The 20,917-nt window shown below is 47.2% G+C and overlaps 1 protein-coding gene across 12 annotated transcripts in view; it reads right to left on the bottom strand.

The window, feature by feature from the left end:
• The window catches only part of NCOR2 (nuclear receptor corepressor 2), a 399,104-nt gene that overhangs the window by 270,167 nt on the left and 108,020 nt on the right, over nt 1–20,917 (bottom strand). The gene's annotated exons all lie outside the window — the stretch shown is intronic.

Below are 20,917 nucleotides of genomic sequence, written 5' to 3'. Positions count from 1 at the left end.
GTACTTGTGTTACGTTGCATAGGGAGATAACCTATTAGGAATGTAATAAGCCCTCCAAACCCTGCAGTGTACTAGACAACCCGGACCCAACCTTCTCAGGCCCACTCTAATGGGAAGTCTGGAACACTAATTGGAATAGGTGTGGTATGCCCGTATGAGAGAAGGTGCAGGGCACAATACTACACAAGGGGCAGTGGGACAAATGGAATATCGACACCTTCCACCTTGATGCCTGGCCCTATCAGGAAATGTGTCGCCATATGTCCTATGCTTTTCCAGGGATACCTGGGCAGGAGGATCCCAAAAGAAAAAAAAGGGGTGGAGTGTTAGGATATAGATATTCAGGCCTGTCTGTAAAGGCCTATACTCTAAGAATTAGGTGTATTCTTATCACTTGGCTAGTGATAGAGGTATAAAAGAAAGAATCAAAATCACTGTCTGCTGGTGTAAGGGCCTTCTCTTACTGTGACAGTCTGAGGCCCTGTTCTCAGGCTAAGGCCTTTGGCTAAGCAGCAGAGGCAGCCATAAGCTGGGAAGCGAACGGTCACATCCTCACATTCCAAACTAGTCACATTGAAATAAGGTGCTATTGGGCTGTTAGGCACTATCAGGACAGGATTGTATTCCTATCACCTCCAGAGAAAGGGAAGTGCCTAGAAAATGTAAAAGGAAACTTAGTTTGATAGCATCCTGTCTGGCAAGAACTCACTTATCAATAGCTGGGATGTGAAATCCTCACTTCTGTATTGTTTTGTCATTATAGTTCCCACTTTGCTGTTGTTTGTCTGTATAATCTCTGTCTGGTTCTGTGATTGTTCCTGTCTGCTGTATAATTAATTTTGCTAGGTGTAAACTAATTGAGGTGGTGGGATATAATTGGTTACATAATCATGTTACAATATGTTAGGATTGGTTAGTTAAATTTCAGGAAAATGATTGGTTAAGGTATAGCTAAGCAGAACTCAAGTTTTACTATATAATCTGTAGTCGATGGGGGGTGGGGGTGGGCATGTGGGTGTGTGAGATGGGAACAGGGAATGGGGGTAAGAAAATTGGAATCATGTTTTGCTAAAGGGGGAGATGGGAACAGGGAATGGGAGTAAGGAAGTTGGAATCATGTTTGGCTAAGGGCAGGAATGGGAACAGGGACACAGGTGTAAGGCTTTGTGGTGTCAGAGCTGGGAAGGAGGATACTAAGGAAGGAAACTGGAATCATGCTTGCTGGAAGTTCACCCCAATAAACATCGAATTGTTTGCACCTTTGGACTTCGGGTATTGTTGCTCTCTGTTCATGCGAGAAGGCCCAGGGAAGTAAGTGGGTGAAGGAATAAGCCCCCTAACAATGACCATCTTTATCATTCCGGAGCTTCTCTTGTGACCTCTCCACTCAGAATGTAGGTGATGGCCCCAATGCAACAGCGAGGCATGCAGCACCATGCGCAAAGACACATGGGAGAAGCGATACAACTTGCACCTATCAACCCAAAATGTACTGCAATTCCTTGCCTCCTGCCAGAGAATGAGGATAAAACATTGGGACTCAGATGACCAAACACAGCCTGGCCCCGAAGCTATACGTCTCTTCGTTTTCTTGGTTGGTTTTGGTTTTTTAAATTCTACTTTTTGCTCATTCTCCATTCCTTCTCTCTCTGGATCTCTTTTCTCTTCCTTTGGGGAAAAACAAAACAAAACAAAACAAAAACAACTCTCTCCTCTATTTGCTGATAGCTCAAAGCAGTAGGCTCTTTCTCCATGGAGCTGTTATATTCCCCGTTTTCTCCTCTTGCGATTTCATTCCCTTTCCCTCCATCCCACTCATCTGCTTCTCCACTCTACAATTCCTGGCAGTCAATGCAGTTTTCCAGAACACAACATGCTAGTAGGAATGTCCCCCGCCCCAGCCAGACTGTACAACCTAAAAGTAGCATCTCCTTGCCAGGGGTTCCATTCAGTGTAAGACCACCAAATAGCCGCACTGACACCTTATTAGCTCACAAGTTGCTGATAAAACTTGTCATGACAAACGAAAACACGAAAAGCCCCCACTTGGTGCTTTCTAAAGCGCAAGTCTTTTGCCTGCTTTTGAAACGCCATTCAATTAGAGCACCAAAAGGCACGCACTCAAATTAGAAACAAGAGCAGGCCACAAATTTCAAAACATGTTCTCCCTCATTCCCCAACTTAAACTTCTTATCTAGAACCCCCCTTTAAAACCAGGGCGCTGTGGGGCAGTCATTATCCTCAAAGCATTCCAGCTGGAACACCTGCCCCAAATGTATCTACCTATGTAGATGCTACAGTAATGAGGGTTAAGCGCCTCACAACCTCGAACGCACATCCCTGGGAGGCAGGGCAGCGCTGTTACCCCGTTTTGCAGATGGGACCTCAGGCTCAGGGAGGCTAGATGACTTGCCTAAAGTCATGCATGAAGTCCAGGGCAGAGCAGGGAATTGAAGGCTGGTCTCCCAAGATCTAGACTAGTGCCCTAACCACTGGGCCACCACTTCAATGGAGATGCTGGCTGAACCACACTCCCCATTCATGAGAGGGAAAAAAAAAACCCAGGAAACAAACGTGTCCGATGGTTCTAACTACTATAACCATGTTCAGGACACTACTGTGCACAACGACTTCAGCTCACCTAAGACAGAGGGCGGAGAGGTGGGGGAAAGGGACCAAACAGGATACTGCATAAGCTGGAAGATAAATCAGTGTGCAGTGGTTATTCCAAAAGAAAGCAGGCAGGCTTGTCTGGATTGTCTTGACTTCGAAATCATTCGTGGATCATTTGAAACACTCCTTCCAACAGCCTGCAGGCTGACCAGATCTTCTTTCATGATGACTTGGATATTGCTTTGTGGCTTCTGGAAATTCTACAGAGTTTTGCAAACTGATGTCTTGAAAAAAAGGTGGTGTGGGAAGAAGGAATTAGCAACATTTTCAGTTTTGCTGGTGGAAATTAACTCTTTTGAGACACAAATGAAGGAGACATAATCTTTCCAAACTAATCAACAGTAGCAGCAGCCACCATTTGGGAAACCCCAGGTCTTAACACCCTCTTGATCAATTTCCCCCGAAACCTAACTGTTGGGAGAAAGAAACTACATTAATTGTTAAAATGTATAAACAAACTGTCTGGAGCTTTCTTTCTGCTATGACAGCACATGGGTCCTCAGAGAGCATGGCAATTTTCAGTGTGCCACCGAAGAGTTATGTTTCAAACGAAAGGGTTATGCTCCTTGCCTGCGATCCTATTCCATGTGCAGGTCTTGGGCAACAACTGGTCTGCTAACAGCAATAGTCATGCAACATGGAGATTGGGCTATCTAACCATTTATGACACACTCATCATGGATAACAATGGGAGTTCATGACACGGACTACAGGCAGCATAGGCTAGCAGTGGGGCTGTCTCATAGGGGATAAGGGCAGCCCATAACCCAGGGACTTTAACTGGATCTCCTTCCTTAGAAGTTTTTAAGGTCAGGCTTGACAAAGCCCTGGCTGGGATGATTTAATTGGGGATTGTTCCTGCTTTGAGCAGGGGGTTGGACTAGATGACCTCCTGAGGTCCCTTCCAACCCTGATATTCTATGATTCTATGGATTTCTATATGGAGACTGAAGGTAGTATACAGGTCCACTGAGGACAAAGAGAGTGTTGTATGCAGAGCAAAGGCTCTTGGATAGTATTCAAGATCCCTTTTCTACAACGAAAACTGTCCTCCCCCTCGCCACTCACTCACTCACACACCCCATCAAACCCTTACTGCAACCTCAACACATGAATAACGGCTAATATTGCACACTGCTTAATCCTCTGCAATAACCTAGTGAGAGACTCCAACCACACCAGATTTGCACAATGGAAGCAGCACTGGACAGCCCAGCTCCCGGAGCAGAAGCAGACCTGCCAGTCATTACAGAACCAGAAGCAGGCTGCCACATCCCTGCGATCACTCACAGCTTCGCAGCGAAGTGCAGAGGGAACGGTTCCTCTTGATCTTCCTCAAGCCACGCTCAGGGTTTTCCCCTCAGTGCCACACTGGACCATGTGGGCTAAAGGCCTAAAGAAACAGTTCCCTGCTAGCAGTAACATCTCCATGGAAATGGACGGGGAAAACAACATGAAGGATCAACCAGGCCCAGAAATGTATCAATGTACATATTTGTCACTCCAAAACCAGCAGCTGTTGCGCAGAATCACACGCCCTCTCTCCAGTGCTTTGGATTGTTGCCCTGGCCAGGATACTGAAACTGCCCTATTTATTATTTCACTGCAGCTAACATCCAAACTTTCAGTGATCCTGTCCACGGCAGATTTTAGTGGTAGTCCATTCCCCACAACACTAACTGTACTTCCAGTTCATTTGCTCCATTAATTATAGGATGCATGCAGGACTCAGGTGCAGGGATGTGTGTGGCTGCTAGCCAGGAGGGAGAGGGACTGGGAACAGGGATTACAACAGGTGGCAGCCAAGAACAAGAAGAATTCCAATTCCACCTACTTAAAACCTTGGAGAGCGTATGGTGTCCATGGCATACGCCCTGGAGATAGGAGAGGATCCACATGGGACATCAAGAGCCTCAACTTAGACCCCAGCATAAAACTAGCAAGACTACAGTGTGCTCTCCGCCCTCCCGCCTTCTGTTAAAAAATGCATTTGGTCAGATTCTAATTTTGCATCCGGTTGGAAATACCGGGCCCAATTCTGCTCTAATTTAGATTTGAAAGCCCGCTGAAGCTAACAGGCTTGAATGGGTGGTCACTGATGGCACCATATTTTATGCTGATTGCTGGTGGAACTAGTGGGGTAAGGGCCTAGAAGTTAAAACAACATGGTCAGCCCCCCTCAAAATACATGACATTTTTACCTTCCTTCAGCCAACCACATGCACTGAAAACGTAGCTCTCCATTTAAAACTGTTTGTTTCTGGAGCAGTGCCTTCCACTGCACCCAAATACACAATCAGTTCAGATAACCCAACAAAAACGGTTACAGCTGCAACACACACCCCCTAAAGTGTTTGGGGTTCTGCAAAGGATCGAAATGGAAGAACAAATCACACGCAAAAAATGATTTAAAAAAAAAAAAGACACGCTAAAGAGCCAAACAGCCTCATTAAAATAAGTGTCTCCATGCAGGAGCATAGAAAGGTGCATAAGGCCTATCTGAAATCCTTCTAAAGCCATCCCTAGCCACCAAGGAGGGTTAGATTAATTTGCACATCCGCTGTTTGTTGGTGGGAGCTAGCTGATGACAGACAGCTCTGGCATTCTCAAGGTCTTTTTATGTTTCTGTTTTCAGTGCATTATTTTTTTTCTGAAGCCCTGCAAGCACTCCTCCCACCCCCACTTCCTGGTAAATCCTCTGACCCTGAATAACCTGCGCTTGTCAGGCTCATTTAGATACAACAATCAAACTGCCTTCAAAAAAAAGAGAGTGAGCAAGAGAGAGCAAGCGTGAGGAGGCTGAATTCAATCTTCAAGAAAGCCATGAGCATCACAGAAACCCAGAGGGTTCCAAGGAAAAAGCTTCTTAATTTTTGAAAGCTTTCTGTCTGCAAAGTCATCTTCCACATTGTCTCAAATAAAAGCCCCCATTAGCTCCCGACCTCAAGATAACCTGTATGCTAAACCAATAACTGCATGCAAGCGACCATTCTTGTTGCTTAGTTTGATTGCTGTTCTAACCGTATGTGGTTGCTTGCATGTTTCATTCTTTTCTTTCCCTGTTTCCAGCTGGCAGGGTCTGGGCTGCCTGATCTCCAGCCATGAGAGAGAAAGGGAAGTTTGGAAGCAACTCCGCAATCTGCTCCAGGCTTTGGACCTTCAAAGCAAAGCACTTTCCTCCAAACCCACATAATGCCGGGTCGCAGACAACCCCTGTTATGCTTCTGCTCTCCCAGGCACTTTCCCATGTGGAGCAAGGACCCTTACCCAGCCTGATCCGGAGGGGTTCAAGGCACCCACAGCTCCTCATTGGCATCAAAATTAGCTCCTAAGAGAAGTAACGTAGATGCAAGGTGGGGACAAGGGGTGGACAGCCAGAGGCTATGGGCTCATCTTGCATCAAAAATTACCCATCATTTTCCCAATAGAGGAACAGCCTTTATCATTCCCTTTCTTAAGTTTCATTTTTAACGCCTTTTTACAGTGAGTCTAGGGAGACCTAGACCTCTAGCAGAGCATTCCCTACTGGTGTGTTCTATTCCACCGTGGAATGGTCTTCCAGTGATCGAGACATTTGCAAGTGAGCGCAACAAAACAATAGACACTATACAACAGAGGTGGACAAACTACGGCCCACAGGCCACATCCAACCCACGGGACCGTCCTGCCTGGCCCTTGAGCTCCCGGCCGGGAAGGATCGGCCCCACCCGTGCTGTCCCCTCTCCCCCACAGCCTCAGCTCGCCATGCTGCCAGCACTCTGGATGACGGGGCTGCGAGGTCCTGCCGGGCAGCGTGGCTGTGAGAGCTGCTGGGTGTAGTGTATTAAAATTGCTCCCTGTAGGAATGTGCTACTTACAGAGCACCAGGACTGGCAGCGGTAAGTAGTACACCGTAAGTAGCATATTTCTACGGGGAGCAATATAATACACTACACTTGGATAGGGAAGGCTGCGCCTCCCGAAACAGCCTGGCCCCCGCCCCCTATCCGCCCCCTCCCACTTCCCGCCCCCTGACTTCCCCCCTCAGACTCCCCGACCCATCCAACCCCCCCGCTCCCTGTCCCCTGACCCCTATCCACACCCCCACTCCCTGACAGGTCCCCTGGGACTCCCACACCCTATCCAAACTCTCCCTGTTCCCCATCCCCTGAACACTCCCCCCAGAACCTCCACCCCATCCAACCACCTCCTGCTCCCTGTCCTGACTGCCCCCCGCCCCTTACCCAACCCCCCCACTCCCGCCCCCTTACCATGCCATTCAGAGCACCAGGACTGGCAGCTGCAAGTAGCACTCCATAAGTAGCATGTTCCTACAGGGATCAATTTAATACAGTATAGCAGCCCTCCATACAGTTTCGGAACCCCGATGTGCCCCTCCGGCCAAAAAGTTTGCCCACCCCTGCTATACAACAAGGGGCCACCTCTCCAGGGGAAGAGGGATGATCCCAGCGACTGAACAGGTCTGTTCCATCTCTCATACCTGTGATTCCAAGTACTTGGGAATCTCAAGCTGCCTCAGTTTCCCTCCCACAGTCCTCATGCACAAAAAACTCAGGAGATGCCATTCTGCCAGAACGCTGCATGCCCCAAGCCCAGCTGTGCAGCTATCAGCCTTTTTATAACCCACCAGTCCAGGATCTGATGAAGTGCTTGCGAATAAGCAAAGCCGAGTCCCTTTCCCCCTAGCTGGCACACTGCACAGATCATATACGACAAGTTCACTTCGTGTTTTATTGCAAGCAATTTTTTTTTTGAAAACAGGACATTTCAACTGCCTGGAGACAACAGCTTCGCCGAAAATGTAGCTGCTTAATCAGATGGTGCCCTAAAAGGTAAGCACAAAATGAGGGTGGACACATACATTTTAGTATAATTTGCTCCTTATCTTAATGGTAGGACTTTGATGTTTGGTTCATTTCAATTGCTGGTAATCAAAACATTATTTTTAAAGAATCCCTTTCAACTGCAGATCAACTGAACTGGGAGAAAAAGATGGTTTCATAGCAGCCAAATTGTGCCAGCCCAGGACACACAAATCCCCGGTGTTCTCTGGAAATCATTCGGTTAAGAAAGCAAAGCTGAAGCCTCTCATGGACAGCGATGTGCTAGCAGCAGGTTCCAGCATGTCACAGAGTGAAACCTGCAGCAGCCTGGGACAACATGGGCATGAAGTTGTAGGAAACTGCTGCCTGACAGAGAGGCTGGACTAGCAGTTAGAGCCCAGGATGCAAGCCAGGAATCCTAGGCTTCCTGGTAACTCGTGGTGTCTCTTTGGAGCAATCAGAACCTCTCTGTGCCTCAATTTACCAATCACTATCTATGGTACTTGTGGTCCCCATTACGACCGTATCTAAGTGCCTCACAACCTTTAACGTATTTATCCCGACAACACCCCCTCGAGATCAGGGAGGTAAGAGCTAGGAATCATCATCGGTAGTAGTATTTTACAGATAGCGTCTCTGTGACTCAGTTCCCTGAGGAAATATCTAAGTGGGGCTAAAAATTGCCGTGTAGACATTTGGGCTCAGGCCCTTCGCCCTCGCAGGGTCTCAGAGATCAGCTCCAGCCAAGCCCAAATGTCTACAGAGCAATTTTTCAGCCCTAGAACCTGAGCCCCGCTAGCCAAAAGTCAGCTGACCCAGGCCAGCGGCTGGTGTTTTAATCCCTGCGTAGACGTGCCCCAAGTGATTTGCGCAACATCACACAGGAAGCCTCTAGCAAAGCTGTGAATTCAACCTAGGGCTCTTGTGTCCCAGGCATGAAGCCTATCCACTAAACCATTCTTCCTCCCAACTCCGGCACTTGTTTTGCCAATGAATCCCATCTCCCTTTGCTGAGTTCAATCCCCCAAGCCAGATGCCCATGCCACCAGGGTCACCAACACTCTTCCCCCACGGCAAGCATGCACACAAGCTGCAAATGCTCACGGGTAACGTTCTAAGCAGCTTCCACTTGCTCAGCAGCAAAACGGGGAATATTTTTGAAATGGGAGGTATTTTACCGTTACACAGGACGGTCTCAGCAAAAAGACCTAGAATTACATTGACCCAGCTACTGTCTTGTCCATGCAGTTGCCTCCCAACGAGGGTCATGGCACGGAGGGTCATGGCACGTCGGGCAACAGGAGGAGTTTGGGGGAAGCCTGGACTGCTGCAACTCAGACTGGAGGATTTCTGTCTCCAGGGCTGTGGAGCCAATAGCCAGGTATCTTTATGCCAGCATCAAGCAGGACCTATTTTAGCTCCTGGGTGTTTAGATGGCCCTGGGCACTGGCAGCACATCAGCTGCCCCGCAGACCGAGAAATGTACTTTTTAGCCTTTACCCACGTAAAGCCACTTTCGGAGGCCACAAATGGGGGGTTTGGAAATAACTAAACATCTCAGCAGCACCACAATGCTGTCTGGCAGCACCAGGCTCTCACTGCACCCTCGCAGGACAACAGACTAGGTCTAAGAAACTCACTGTGCAATGGGAGAGGAGACGTCCCCACCTCATTCAGAAGAGCATCCTGGCAGGAGCTCTGCCTTCACCGTCGTTGGACGGACGGAGGAGCATCACTGCAAGCAACTACTGTGGCGCAGGATGGAGGTGCTCTAAGGTGTTTGTGGCAAATGGGGGGAGGGAGGAGTTTGATCTCGATACCCTGCACTGGGTAGGCTGGTTGGTTGTTTCTTTGGAGGGGGGGGGCCATTTTTTAAAAGTACTGTTTGTTCCCTGGTTCCTACTCGGGGGCGGGGCAGGGTGGTTCCTCCCCTCCCTGCCACAGGGCTTGTGAGGAGCCATTACAGGGTGGTCTTCTCCCCAAGCAGCTGTCCCCAACGCTACAGCTTCTGCTAACTCTGCCTCTCCAACCGCATTAACATGGAGGGGCAGAGAGTGGTGCCGTAATGCAACTCTCCCCCAGCGGCACGCGCTGCTGCAGAGGCAGGTGCGGGTATGGCCTCTCGCAGCCCGGGCTCCAGTGCGGCTTCACCGGAGGCAGGCACAAGCCCTGGCAGCACCATGACGCCAGGGCTGAGTCATGCGCCGATGCCAGCGGGAATTCAAATGTGGTTTGTCCGCTGGTGATCTGCCGTAACCTCTGACACACGTGAAAGTGACACTAATCTCCTCGCTACCACCAGACACATTTAGCAAACAGACCAGATTCTGGGCTGGTGTGGAAATACCCCCGCATGCTGGTAAAGGCACCCACCCACCCACGCTGCTACAGAAACCATCAAGATGTTCCTTTATTCTGGTTGGCAACAAGCCACCATCACCCAAAGCCCGTATCACTCATTCTCATGAGCACACACACAATCTTCTGTGTGGGGTATATGCAGAAAGATCATAACTGAGTCTAGGCTGCACAGCATGATCTGCATGTCTACATGCTTTCGGTCCTCCAGATACATCCCAGAACACAGCCCCATGGTTACTGTCAGAGCATGCAGGAAGGAACCGCTCCACTGGTTTTGGAGACGAGTAAGACTGGGGCTAAATTTTGCCCCACACTGCCCATAATTCACAAGCAGTTAGGGTCAGACCCCAATCTATAGCACCTTGCCAGGTAACTGACCCACTGAAAAAAAGAAAAGGAGGACTTGTGGCACCTTAGAGACTAAAATTTATTTGAGCATAAGCTTTCGTGAGCTACAGCTCACTTCGGCAGATGCATACGGTGGAAAAAACTGAATGCATCTGATGAAGTGAGCTGTAGCTCACGAAAGCTTATGCTCAAATAAATTTTAGTCTCTAAGGTGCCACAAGTACTCCTTTTCTTTTTGCGAATACAGACTAACACGGCTGCTACTCTGTGACCCATTGAGTCATTTTCCCGTCCTTCTAATGTAGCTCCAAAGGTAAGCATGGCTCATTGGCAATTTCATTCCTTGTTTGTGCACCAGTATCACCCATGTTAGCAGAGCTCTTGGCACGCTATTTGCTCACTACCAGCTGCCATTCAGCAAGCAGAGGAAACACAAGGACCAAAACATGATCACTCCAAGTTTCTACATCAATAATAGCTTTAAAATAAATTTTTAAAAAAAACCCACCAATATTTTACGACCAAAAGGAAGTATTTAATGTGCCATTCCCCATCAAGCTCTCTTACCCCATCAGGCTGCCAGCCATATGCAGGTCTGGAAATTGTGTAGACACACACTGCATCCATATATGCTCAAATAAATTGGTTAGTCTCTAAGGTGCCACCAGTACTCCTTTTCTTACTGCATCCAAAGGTTACTATTTAGGTCAAGTTCAGGAATGAACAACTTGATAGTATCCTTTCAGTTACAGCTGGGAGAGGGAAAAGGGGAATTGAAAACATTCTCCAGTACAGAAGAGCTTGAAGATTCATTCTATGAATAAATCACTTAGTGGCTCACACTATGACTGGGCTCGCCTTATCACCTGTAACTTTTCACTCTAATCAAGGGAGATGATGTCTGTGGATGTCTTTCTGCAGTGAGTTAGGGGCAATCTGTTGCCTTGATAAAGGCAGTCCACACTGGAGTTGCTATGTAGCTAGACTCAGCTGGCTTCTTCTGTAACAATTCACTTTTCTGCCCCCCCATGAGAAAACATCTGCAACTGATTACGCAGAAACAAAAGGAAGCTATTGATCAAACAAGTCAACCCAACCCAGCACCACCCGCCCTCCAGCCATTTGAATATCCAACAGGAAGATTAGAGATGCTTTATTTTTCTTGCAACAACAACTCCTCCTCCATAATCAAGTATGTTGTTTGAGATAAGGTTAGGAATAAAAACTTGGTTGAATTAACACAGTGTTATCTTGTCTACAGGGATGAAACATGTGCTTCAGACAACATCCTTATTGTTCCAGTAGAGTCTCCGGGCCATCAATCTCCCAAACACTGCTGGCTTGGCCTTTTGTTTCGGAAGGTGACCACACTCCACGTGGCCTGCTCTTGGAAAGGCATTGCTTTTTGTTGCCATCTCGAGCAGCGTATGGACCAGCTGCAGAGCAGCACATCCTTCTTAACTTATTTTTTCTCCCAGTGAGCTGCGAATTTCGGTGGTGTTTTTCCTGGCCATGCCAAATATGCCATTCACTGAAAAGAACCAATGTCACGGGGAATAGCACTCTGTTTTTCTGACTTCGCAGTCATCTGACCAGTGGGTCCTTGTAACTAGCCGCAGCCACTCTGACACCTGCTGCCAGATTTGAGCAGCCAGTCCTCAGGCAGATGGCAGACACAACCAAAGGTGTCTGCAAAAGAGAAACAAATTTAGGAGTTCGCTTCTTTGGAGCTTCTCCAACAGAAATGTCAGAGCACTGCCGGACCCTGCGCTCCCTTCCCCATCCCTGAGTCATACCCAGCCACAATTAAAACAGAGCCTTTTGCTGGGGATTTCCATCTCTTGTCCACCGGAATCATCCTGTAAAATCCCGCCAAGGCTTGGAACTCAGCTTTCCAGAATCACTTATGGTCACATGCTAACCACAACTCTCAAGCCGCCACCACACCCTTGAATCCCATTCCTTTAATGTACCCAAGCTCCTCACCTCACCTTCGAGACCTCATCTAATCTTGCCCTCTCCAAATCTCTTCTGCAATTTAAGCACCTCTGCTCTAAATTTCTGACTCCCCATCTCACTCCTACTTTTCCCACTTATCACCTCCTCCTCCTCTCAGCTCCGGGCTTTCTAGCATGCTATCTGTATGCTTGGAACCAGTTCCTTAGTCTTGTCTGCCAAGAAACCCCCAATCCTCTCTTCCTTACACTCGTTTCTTCCAGGAAGCCTTCCTACCCATTTTCTTTAGAGATCCTCCCCATGGCTCCTTTATCGTGCCATTGTCCCATCACTGGTCTTTATATTACCACCTATTATTTCCATTCTAGAGGCCCCAGCCAAGATCTCCATTGTGTTGGCATCATTTACATACACACACGGCCCATCTACATAGACTGGACAAATAGTGGAGAAAGGAAGGATTACTATCCCGGGAAAGGAGAACCAGAGGTATTAAGGGTAATATTTTCCAAAGCACCTGAGAGATTCATGGGGTTAAACCCCATTTTAAAAGTGACTTGGGTACTTAGGAGCCTATGTCCCATTGATGTTCAGATCTCCTGAATCCTATGTCGGTGCCTCAACCACAAGACCATGCTTCTACCTTGCTCATCTTCCACTGCAAGCTCTTCAGAGCAAGGTCCATGCTTTGATCTATATTCTGCACATATGCAGTGTTACATAACTCCATAGTCCTCTTTCAGAGAGTTTCCATCCATTCTCACACTTTCTTCTCTTCCCCAAATCGCGGTCTCAGAGCTGTTTGATGGCTTTGCCTTCCAAACACAACGAATGAAGTCATTTTCCTCTGTGATGCTGCATGCTTATCATTTGGAGTTTTCATTGTACGGCACCACGTTGATAAAGCCAGCATCGGGCAGTCTTCACAGCAAACTGAAGCTCCTGGTGTACTTAAGCCAAAAAGCACCACATCTCCTGGCTTACGAGTAAAGCGCTAACAGGTAGGACCCTGGGCTCCACTGCCACACTGGATTTCTGGGATGACAGAGTATGGCAGTCACAATCTTGGCTGGGAGAAGAGTGACATTCAACTCAATGGAAATTCCTTTAGCCAATTAAGGAACGTGGCGGAAGAGCTCCAATAAGAATCCCAGCCAGTCACCACTGATGATGGCTGTACCAAGGGTTCTATTATGATGGAACACAAGGAAGAGGAGGGGAAACAGGTGATATTCAGAGCTCCAACAGGGTCAGTTGAAAGTCTTCATTACAAGGTATTATTCCCTTGTATAGATTTATTGTGTTCTTGTGATTAACCCATGTGATGTTTTTAAATGCAAGGAAGCATCCCACAGGTTTACAAATCAAATTCAAAAGCCCCACTGAAGTGTAGATTCCTGGCTCGGAAGCAAAAGTGGAAATTTGCCACAGCTCCATCTGCTTTTTAAAAAAAGGTACCAGGGAAAATGCATTGTGAATCCTGAGTGTTGGAAGCTAAGCCTTTCCTGGCAAGGAGACAGAATCCAGAGCTGGGAATCAGGGGGTCTTCTGGCTTTGCTTTCAAGCTATCCCAACCCAAAACATAAATCAATTAAATCAAGCCATCACTGTACAGTTCAGAGCTCACATAATGTGTCATCAGAAATATAAAGCCACTTTTCCAGAGAGATGATTTGAGTTCGTTAGTAAGCAGCTGAATCAAAGTTGCCATATCAGTTCCATGGTTTTGGTTTAAAAAAAAACAAAAAAAATCAAATCACTCTTCAAAGGCCAATAAAACACCAGGCACGGGATCACGGAAAGTACTCTGACAGATGACAATATCTCGTGTGAAATCTGAACAGACTCCAACACTGCTGTGCAGCTGATACTAGGAATCTCTTTGCTTTTGGGGATTGCTGGGATGGGGAGGAGGGAGCTTTGAGCAACACCAGGGCAGGCTGGTGTTTGATGCTCTAATGTCTTCTGTTTGCAACAGAAGTATAAATTAACACAGACAAGCATTGTGGTTCTAGAGGTAAAATTATTCACTGCCTCTCCAGGAATCAGTAATATCAATAGCACCTTACATTTATCATGCATAAAGCACTATTCATACGGACTCATCTCAAAGCGATTTTTATATATGGATCATGTCACCCACCTCTAAAATGTAGCCATCTACAGCAACCCTGCCCCACTGGCAACATACATCCCGATGTGACAGTTTTTCAGGATAGGCTTGTCCAGTTCAAAACTACTGGGAGAACTTCAGGTAGGAAGAACATAATTACCCGAGCTGGATTTTGGTCGGGACTCCAAGATTAACACCCTTGCTGTTGGGAGAAGTGCCAGGGGATCTTTAATGATCACGAGTGGTCAGGACCTCACAGGTTTATGCCTCCCCAGTGAAGAGAGCCTCCAGCATCATTATGTCCTTATAACCTCTCGCTAGGGCACTGATTCAGTATTAACGCTGAGCACCACCCCCTGCTATGTCACCCACTACAACATTTGAATGACTCTCAGGCTGACCCTGCCTAGCTTAGGAGATCTGATATAGAAATACTCTAAGGCAGGGATAATTGATTATTTTTTGTCATGGTCCAAATTTCTTGGTCATGGTATAGTCAAGTCCAGACTCCAGAGAAAATAATAATAAAAAATATTATAATAAGTAAATAAAAAGATTTGGGGGTCCATTCAAACGCGTCTGGCGGTCTGGATTTGGCCTGTGGTCTGCCTGTTGATTAACCCTGCTCTAAGGGGATATTGCTACCACATGAGCCAGTTTATGAAGCAGATTATCTAAATACAGCCTCCCTTAAGGATTAATGAGAGTCAGACTGATCAAGATTGTGCTGATGGATTTGCCAACGACAATGAAGGATACATACCAAAACAAACCGTTGTGTTTAGATTGGTTGTACAGTAATGTATTATAACTGCCTTTATTAATGCAGATGAAATTAACACTTGAGATGAACCATTTCTTTTCTGATCCATGCTAACAGACATTTCAGTCTGGAAGCTCAAAGCCAATGGAAGAACCAGAAGGGCTCACGACTTCCCCAGCTGTGTTTCAGTGTCTGAGCAAGTAACAAAATGCTGACGGACCAACTACATCACTTTCCTTTACGGCAGGTTTGACACACACTGAAGCAACAACTTGTAATTCGCATCCTTAGCTATTTTAGTGCAATTCTGGGTGTGGACACTTATTTCAGATTTTGAGCGTCCTATTGTGATTTAACTTGAACTCAGTAAAAAAATACTAATAAAATAAATTGCAACAACTTCTTAAATCAAAATAGGGCGCTTGTAATCCAAAGTAAGAGTGTACACACTCAGACTGGCACCAAAATAGCTAGCAGTGAGACTTACAACCAAGTTTGTTATTTCGGACAAAGGTGTGCATAGGCCAACCTGCAGACTTTTTGATTTGTTACATTATATTCCTCTTCAGCAGGGAAGCCGTTAGGCGGAGACTGCAATGATTAATTCCCCATTTAACTTCTCTGATCCTCTCCAACAATTTATATCAACATGCTGGCATATACTTACCAATCCCCTTGATTTTGCTTGATTGGGTGTGAAGGTGACCTCCAACAGCCTGCTAAACTGGCAGGTCAGCGCTGAATGAGCGCCGTGTCTAAGGGACATCTCTGGGATAGATTCATAGATGCCACGGCCAGGAGGGACCATAGTGATCATCTAATCAGACCTCCTGTATAACACAGGCCATGGAACTTTCCCCAAAATGGGATGGTCTCAGACCCTAAGGAACAGGCACTTGTAGCAAGGGAGTTTTTGATTCAGACGCTAATGAGCTAGTTCACTAGAGATACAGCACTGTGGTTCTAGAACGCTAGCCTCACAAAGGGTGAGCTTCGGCCAGAGGTAGAGACATGATGTGCTCAGCCGCTGAGCAGAGAGTCATGGACCAGATCCTGCACTTACTGAAGTCAACAGGAGTTTTGCCACTGACTTTGCTAGGTGCAAAATCAAGCCCATATAAGCATTATTTATTATTGGTTTAGGGTGGTGCCTGGGGCCCCAACGATGGATCAGGACCCCGATTGTGCTAGGCACTATACAAACACAGATCAAAAAGAGCTCACAATCTAAGTGTAAAACAGACTGAGACAGACAGACGGGGGAGCACAAGGAAACAAGATGCTGTTGGTCAGCATGATAGGCTGTGTTCTCAGCACACCAGAAGCCTAACTATTGCCAAGTTTTGTAGGCATCACATGGCAAAGGAGAGTTAAGGAGAAATCCAAAGGAGGACAACAAAGTAGCTTTGTGGATGTTTATGGGGAGCTCCTCCCAAGCGTAAGAGGCAGCATGAAGAAGCACAGAGGTGCTTGTTTGAAAATTTAAGCTCAGTGGTTCCAAACATGACTAGCTGAAGTCTCCCTCATAAAATTGAGTCTCAACAGAAGTGGTCCCTCCAGAGAAAGGATCGTTTGCAGGGCAGCGTGTGGGAAGCTCATAGTGAGCCACCTGTTCTGTGGAGAGGAGATTTCATTCTTTTACTCTTCAACTAGCGACTCTGTGCGGGGGAATTTAGTGCTCGCAACACACAAAGTTAAAATCTCCATAAAGTAAACCAATGCGCAACGCTGGGGCCCCTTGATATTTCCTGCTGATGCCTGCAACAACAGACCGTGTCTCTCAGAATGCCTAAACCTCCCCTTTGCTAGTCCTACCATGCAGGTTCCCCCACTCCTGCTCATGTCATAGTCATTCCTATAGCTATGAAACCGCACGGCATGAGCAGGTAAATTATGACGATTAAGGAGGACACCACAGGAAATTGGATACATGGATGGGGGGAACCCTTCCCACCCCATTGCCTATAGATTACTTGGGGCTTTACAGCTAGGGATGGAGGCAAAGCTAGGAAAGGAAATTTACCAGAAGCTGGGACTGGATGACAGTGGATGGACCACTCAAATTGCCTTCTTCTGTTCACTCCCTCTGAAGCATCTGGCACCAGCCACTGTCAGAAGACAGGATACTGGGCTAGGCAGCCTTTTGGTCTGACTCAGCAGGGCCATTCTATGTTCTAATTGATCTGTTTACAGAAAATATCTGTGGGTTGACAGAAAATGAAAACCCCTCAAGCTAAGGTTTCCTTCGAGAGAGCAGGAGCTCCCGACACATTACACGGTTAAGCGTACAAGTAATATGCATTTTCACCTTTAGCTAAAGGTCACAGAACATTCAATAAGCAATCCCTCCCTCCAAGAGCTGGCAAGACAGCAATTGACAAGACATCCACATATTATGCTGCTCCAGCTACTCATTAATGCGGAAAATGATCTGCTGTCCCCTTTTGCTTGGTCCACAATGATTCAGTGCACTTGGGAGCAAAGGGAGGAACCATTCATACAGCTGTTTTCAGATAAACACCATTGCTGAATTTGGCTTTAAAAAAGGAAAGGCTTTTGCCTTTCCCATTAAGAACACCCACACTTCTACAGAGATCGCATGTCATTTATTTTAAATAAAGCAAAAATGAGCTATACAGGGATGGTATAACGTACCAGACCAGTGGGTTCACTAGCATCCTGTCTCTCTGACATTGGCCAGTCCCAGATACTTCCCAGGAAGTTGAAAAAACCTCTGAATTGGGCGATGATAAAATAACCTACCTACCTATACAGGAAATTTCTTCTTAACCCCACATATTAGAGGTTAGTTTATACTCCTAAGCATGAGGATTTATGTCCCTTCCAAATTTGGGGGCGGGGGGTTTGGCAGGCAGGGGGCCGTTCCTTTTTCTTAAACCCTTACTAAAGGAACTCTGCACGTTCTCATTAGACATATAAATGTCCAGTCCTCTTTCAAATTCTGAACTCATGGTCTTAATGATACCTTGTGGCAAAGATATCCATAAAACATGTAACCTTTTATTCATTTGAAGTTCTCTGCCTTTCTGTTTTTGTGCCCTTGTTTTTGCATCATGAGAAAGGTAAATAGAAGTGCCCAATTTACCTTCTCTATACCACCCATTGTTCGGCATGCTTTTATCACGTCCCCTCTTATTTGTCTCATCTTTAAACAAATCTCTCTTCCTCTGGAAGTGTCTCTGAGCCCGAAACCATTTTAAGGCTAATTTCTGAACCACCAACCCTGCCCCCCGTTTCTACAAGGCTCTTTTCAACAGCAGATATGGGGGTCAAGGCGTGTGAATGCAGGACCACTGACAGACAAAGCTATGGATTTACTTGTATTATGGTCACAGCTAGACATCCAAGCACCGTAGTGCTAAACACCGTACAAACTTAAGAACCCGACAGTCCCTACCAATGTAATCAAAAATATCCTGCAGACAGCCTAAGTAGTCATGAATTTACCTAGGGTTAGGACCCTATTCTTGCAAATATGTCAGAGGATGTAGCAAACCTGAATCAAAATATCATTAAAAGCAGACACTTATTAGCACCGGGGCAGGTTTGTTCCTCCGCCATCTCCTTCCAAACTAGCTCTTACTAGACAGACAGCCCATGACAAAAGTGACCTGGCCAAGACATGCAAGCAAGCTCCACGCTGAGGTTAATACCACACTGCAGGCAACTTCAAAGCAAACAACTGCATCTTCCCTCCCAAATAGTCCTAACCAGAGATGAGCTCTGTCCCTACGGCCACGGTCAGGTGCCAGCTCTGCCAAGTGAGAGATGTACATTTGCAAACAGAGCACAAGGAGATCACACAGGAAGAGGTTTCTGAGAAATGCCCCACCCTCCACCTTGTTAAGGGAGACAAGGTAGCTTTGACAAGGCCATGGCGGAGACTGCGTGGGTGGGAAGAGGGGGAAAGACTCCTCTGTATTCACTAAGTAGGAAATGATCCTTTTGGGTTCCCATCTGCAGCCTCAAACAAGGCCTCTCCAGCTCCTAAACACCTCAGCAGTATCACATAACTCTGGAAGATTTAATGTGGCTGTAAAAATAGCTTTTAGAAGCTGAGCCAGCAAACTGCTCCAACCTTAACTCAGCAAAATAAAAACAGCATTCATGCCAGCCAGCGAGGAAGGGCAGGCTGGAAAAAAATCTAGCACTCATGTTTCAACTTGCATCCAACACAACTGGTTGGTTTCACTTTATTAGATGGTGCCACAAAAGGAAAAGCAAAGCTGGTTTGGAAGATATAAGAAGTTGAGCCCACGGCCCTGAGCATTCACTCATTTCTGGGGTCACACTCAAAGTGGACTCTCTTTAAAGGCTCTGAAATGATTGCAAACCCGGTGTGTTTCTCCGCGCCCCCATCCCCTCCAGCCTCCACCCCCATGTCTAGTTTCTGATCAGGACAGAATTTGCCCCTTCACTCCACTGCACATGGCGCGCTGAAACCGCGCTGCACTGGGGTGTATAAGCTGCATGCTGCCACAGCCAATAAGGGGTCCAGCGACAGAATAGCTCCTTCCCCCATCTGTGGCTAATCGGCTGACCAGCAAAGGTTAGGATACAGAGCTGCAGCCTGGGCAGAAGGGCTCCAAAGCCTGCTCGACAGGCTAATGACCACCCCCCGTAAGAAAAGCAAACGGACAGGAAGCCGCCCAACGAGCAGGACCCAAAATTCCCCTGAGGACTGGGGTGAGACTGCGGGGGGGGGACCCCACCCACCAAGAGGGTTTCCCTTCTCCTGCTCTCCCCCAGCAACAGTGAGACTTGACATTAGGATGCTGCTACCAAGCCGTGGAGGAATACACACAAGTATTTGAGGAGGGTGGGAGCTGAGCTGGAAGGCTAAGAGCGCCAGCTGGTCAAGGCCTAGGATACTTGCCAGAGGCCAGCAGAGAGATGAGAGCGGCGAGCCCCTCTCGTGCCCCCACACAGCAGGCGCGGAAGGGAGAACCATGTCGAGACTCACACGTGTGTCTCGGTTACCAAAGACGAAAAGCCTCCTTGTGGAATGTAAAAGAGGGCAGAAGAAAGGCCCCAAGCAACCCCATACAAGCAAAGAAACGGAGCCGAAAGCCCATCCCTTCCCCTCACCTTACTTGGCTTTCTACCGCAGAGCTTTCCCGACCCCGACCCCTTCCCAGACACTCCCATGGGTGCTGTGCTCCTGAAGAGCAGCAGAGTGGGAGAAGAACAAAACTTTCAGCCTCACATCGACATTTCCTGGATTTGGAGGCTTTGCAGTCAGGGCAGTTCAATAGGATTCCTTGTTACAAAGCTAACCCTGAAACAAGGTCACCTCAGCCCGCCTACACTAAAACACGCTATAAACGCCTTCGTAACTGTGGTCCACTTGCTATGACTCACCAAGGGGCTGGCTCCAAAGAGCAGCCTGACAAGTATACTCTATGCTCCGACACCTAATAAGATTCGTTCAAGCAACTTGTGCCGATGGAAGCTGTTCCACTACGGAAAGTCTTTTCCATTTCGATCTTAAATCTCAAACATTCAAAGATTCAGAAGGAGTGAGCTGGGGTAGGGGTGACAGTACACAGCAGCGGGATTTGGATGGGTTTACCCTTCCTAGCTCTGGGTCATCAAATAGAAGCGCTGTCTTGCATGGCTTCTGGATAATAGGATTAGGAAAAACAGCTTTGCCAGCAAACACCACTAAGAAAAGACAACTGATTCACATGCAAACGGCTTCTTCAGGACATAGCCTAGATTCTCCCACGCCCAAAAACCCAGCCTGCTTCCCTCTGTTTCAGACGTGGCTATCCCAAATGACTTTCCAATCCTCCGGTGTGCCCCATGAGAGTTTTGGACTGATTGAGTAGTGCAGTCTAGTGGTTAGAGCAGGAGGGA

This window comes from Lepidochelys olivacea (assembly GCF_965140295.1).
Source record: "Lepidochelys olivacea isolate rLepOli2 genome assembly, chromosome: 15".
NCBI lineage: Eukaryota > Metazoa > Chordata > Testudines > Cheloniidae > Lepidochelys > Lepidochelys olivacea.
The sequence above is the reverse complement of the archived record's forward strand: the minus strand, read 5'-3'. Positions and strand labels throughout refer to the sequence as shown.